At 39.1% G+C, this 4,688-nt stretch overlaps 1 pseudogene; it reads left to right on the top strand.

Annotated features, from left to right (window-relative positions):
* Positions 1–647: 647 nt before the first annotated feature.
* Positions 648–4,688, top strand: LOC141673828 (alpha-glucosidase-like; annotated as a pseudogene).

Genomic DNA, 4,688 nt, shown 5'->3' with positions numbered 1-4,688 from the left:
TCTTTATTACAAACCATTGTCTAATTCATTTTAAACTAAGTTCAACTTTTATTCAAACACACACACTATCTATCAACACTCCACCTGCTCGGGCAACTCAAAGCTTTCTTCCTGGATTGGGATCAACACCTTGGGTATGAGAGGATCCCGAGGCTTGACCCGCTTCTTTACCACTCGAGTCCTGATTGATTTCATATTCCTTCTTAACTGAAAACAATAAGATGAATAACAACAAAAGAGGTGAGCCAAAAATTGCTCAACAAGTCCACAAAATATAAACGGTGTTAAAGCATTTTAAATGAATCCGTCATCCCAGGTATATCTGCCAAGATATAATCTCACGAGAATAGAAAGAAGGTCATTACTGGCGAGTACAAATGAACTAAACTGGACACAAGTTCGCATCTATATTCTGTTGATCAGTCAGAATATAATGCAGATCCATATCTCAATATATAGATCCAATCGGGTCCCCGGGCACTACGGCCCATGTCGAGGCACCAGTCATCCCGGTCCTCAGGATTAAGACACACTCAATCCCAAAAATATCATTATTCAGTCCATCGTTTATCAACCGGAACAATCGGTATGCTTTGATATATTCCAAACACTAGAATATATCAATTTCCATATGTCACCAATAGAATATGAGAGTTGAGACACATTATTCTCCTATGCACTTCCTAGCACTACTGATATTTCTAGTTCATTCTTTCTGGGCTGCTGTGTCAGCTCAGGAGACCGGAGAACCTGTTGGCTATGGTTATGTTATTACAAAGGTATCTGCGGTTGACTCCTTGTCGAAATCGTTGTTTGCTGATCTTCAACTCATCAAATCCACGTCGGTGTTTGGACAAGATATTCAGAACCTCAGGCTAACTGCATGGTAAATTTCTTCCAAACAAGATTACTTTTGCAGTTTTGTTGATTTTTTAGCAACTAGCAGTCCTGAGTGTTTGTCCTCTTGTTGCAGTCCTGAGTGTTTGTCCTCTTAGTTTTACTCTATGCAACCAACTGGCATGGAAAGCTAATAAATGTGTTTGCATATATCTGATAGGTAGGGTTACGTCGTGGTACATTTTATTTAATCACAACTGTTGGGTAAAATATCATCCTGGCATAGTAATAGAATGTAGTCAGTGAGCTAAATTACTTTGTATTTGAATCGAAGAATCAGTTAAATGTTATAGTTTAAACGCTAAATTATATGTTCGTGCACAGCTTTGAGACAAGTGACAGACTGAGAATCCATATAACCGATGCTGATCACCCCTGATGGGAAATCCCACAAGATATCTTACCTCGTCCACCCCTGCTCTCATCGAGAAACTATCTCCACCAGTCAGTAGGCAACATTCCCACGCCACAAAACCACCAACTCTCTAATCCAAACTCAGACCTCATCTTCACACTCCTAAACACCACTCCATTTAGCTTCACTATCACTCGTCGCTCCTCAAGTGATGCTCTCTTCAATACACAACCTGACGCGAAAAATCCTAACTCCACATTCCTCATTTTTAAAGACCAGTTTCTCCAAGTCTCTTCTTCTCTCCCAATCAACAAGTCTTCTCTTTATGGCCTAGGAGAACACACCAAAAAAACTTTTAAACTCACACACAATCAAACACTTACTATGTGGAATGCTGATATAGGGAGTGCAAATCTTGATGTTAACTTATATGGATCACACCCGTTTTATATGGATATCCGGTCACCAGACTCTGGTGGGGTGGCAGGAGCCACTCATGGAGTTCTGTTACTTAATAGTAATGGAATGGATGTTGTGTATGATGGAGATAGAATTACTTATAAGGTGATTGGAGGTGTTCTTGATTTATACTTCTTTTCCGGGAGTTCTCCCAAACTGGTGATGGATCAGTATACGCAGCTTATTGGCAGGCCTGGACCAAATGCCTTATTGGTCTTTTGGTAAGTACCTGTCTTTTTACATTTATTTTTCATCAAATTGTTTGTGCAAAATTGTCGATAATTTTTCTAATGATATATGAATGATGAAACACCTGCATAATAATGTCATTAGGTGACTGACTATCTGGAGACCTTAATCTTCTCTCTCTTAGTCTGAAACCATAAACCTGTTACATTGATTTATAGCAGCTCTTGTCCCTTGGTCGTAAATTAAGGAAGATTCTTACTTTTTATCAGTTTAGAAAGGGGTCTTAGTCTCCTGTTAACTGAATTTATCTTAACAGGAGCTTTCAAGGTGAGTTTGTCATGTAATAGTGCTATTGTTTTCGTACTTTGCTATCTTGTGCGAATGGAGATATTATAAAATAGGATTTTTGCTCTTCTTAAAAATTATTTTCTGTCTATGGACACAGGTTTTCACCAATGTCGTTGGGCTTACAAAAGTGTTTCTGATGATGAGGGAGTTGTTGGCAATTATGCAAAAGCTGAAATTCCTTTAGAGGTTATGTGGACAGATATCGACTATATGGATGCTTACAAGGATTTCATACTAGACCCCATCAACTTCCCAGCAGAGAAAATGATGAAATTTGTTGATATGCTACACCAAAATGGCCAAAGATATGTACTAATCTTGGATCCTGGTAAGTCACATCTCGATCATTCTATAATTCCTTATGGGGATTTCTTGTATCTTATAAAATGATAGCTCATACAAAACAGATCTCAATTTCAATTTGTTTCTGTACTTGTCACTTTCACAGTGTTCTTTTCTTTCACAGTGTTCTTTTCTTCTACAAATTTTTTGCCAATTTGAATACAGGTATCAGTGTGAACAAGACATATGAAACCTATATAAGAGGGATGCAAGCTAATATTTTCATAAAACGTGAAGATGTTCCTTACCTAGGTAAGGTTTGGCCAGGTCCTGTTTACTATCCTGATTTTCTAAATCCGCATGGCCAAACCTTTTGGGGCAATCAGATGAATAGGTTTCGAGATCATGTCCTCTATGATGGGATCTGGCTTGACATGAATGAGGAATCTAATTTTAACACTTCACCACCAACCAAATCATCCTCACTTGACGATCCACCATATAAGATCAACAACTCTGGAAGTCAATATCCAATTAACACTAGAACCGTTCCAGCATCTTCTATGCATTTTGGTAACATCACAGCATACGATTCTCATAATCTTTATGGGTTTTTAGAATCCCAGGCCACTAATAAGGCCCTAATCCAAATAACTGGAAAAAAGACCATTCATAGTAGCGAGATCAACTTTTGCTGGCTCGGGGAGAGTCACTGCACACTGGACTGGAGACAATGCTGCCACATGGGATGACTTGGCATATTCTAATCCCGGCATTTGAGTTTTGGACTATTTGGAATTCCAATGGTTGGAGCAGATATATGTGGCTTTTCTGGGAACACCACAGAAGAACTTTGCAGGCGTTGGATTCAGGTACATTTATGTTTTTCTCTAGAAAGTCTACAAGGATAATGTTAATTACCCTGTCAAAGTAATTTGCAATAGAATTAGTTGTGTTTTCTTTTCTTGGACTACTACACAGGTTTCCTACTGAGAGTAATTTGCAAAGTAACCTGCTGGGTACTGGCGCTTTACAAATTTAATTTGAGATGTAGTTTTTAGTATTTCATTCCTGATCCACACTGGTACATTGCAGCTTGGGGCTTTTTATCCTTTTTCACAAGATCACTCTGCCATTGATACTACTCGTCAAGAGCTGTACCTTTGAAAATCAGTGGCTGCAACAGCTAGGAAGGTTTTCGGGCTGCGCTACAAGCTACTCCCCTACTATTACATGCTCATGTACGAGGCACACTTGAAAGGGACCCCCATTGCCCGCTCTCTTTTCTTCTCGTTTCCTGAAGACGAACATACTTACGAAATTAATAAGCAATTCCTCATTGGCAAAGGTGTAATGGTTTCACCTGTTTTAATTCGAGGAGCAGTGTCAGTTGAGGCTTACTTTCCAGCAGGAAACTGGTTCAATTTATTCAATTACTCCCTGTCGGTGAGCATGGAACAAGGCAAATATGTAACGCTTGATGCACCATCAGATGACATAAATGTACATATACGAGAAGGTAACATATTGGCTATGCAAGGAGAAGCAATGACAACGCAAGCAGCTAGAATGACACCGTTTCACCTACTGGTTGCTGTCAGCAGCACGGAGAATTCAACTGGTGAAGTGTTTCTAGACGATGGGGAGGATGTTGAGATGGGAAAAGAAGGCGGAAACTGGACTCTAGTGAAATTAACGGTCAAGATAAAGGGAAGAAAATACAGCTGCATACAGAAGTTGTAATTGCAGGATTTGGGCTGACATTTATAGGATTGAAAAATGTGAATAAGCCTACCAAGTACAAGCTAACAAATTCTGCAGGAGCAACCCTGCGAAGAAAAACGGAGAGTTCATGTCTGTTGAATTGTCAGGGTTATCATTACTTACAGCTGAAGAGTTGAAGCTCACCTTGACTCTGTCTGAGGAATGATGAATTGGTTTATTTAACTACAACTTAATATAATAGCCATGTTCTCGAAAAAGCAACTTCAGACGTTGCAATGGTTGTAAAACTCTATGTTGATGTTCTAGACCTTCCTTGCCTTGTATAATATCTGAAAATTTTATTGGGTTGAGGGGATTTAATCTCCTGGAAACATTCTTAGCATTCCATGTATATAATTAGACATGTCACTCCAGGTATATCGCGTGCTATCAA

Source organism: Apium graveolens, chromosome 7, assembly GCF_009905375.1.
Source record: "Apium graveolens cultivar Ventura chromosome 7, ASM990537v1, whole genome shotgun sequence".
NCBI classification, from domain to species: domain Eukaryota; kingdom Viridiplantae; phylum Streptophyta; class Magnoliopsida; order Apiales; family Apiaceae; genus Apium; species Apium graveolens.
Note: the sequence above shows the minus strand (reverse complement) of the source record. Positions and strands in the feature narration are given on the sequence as shown.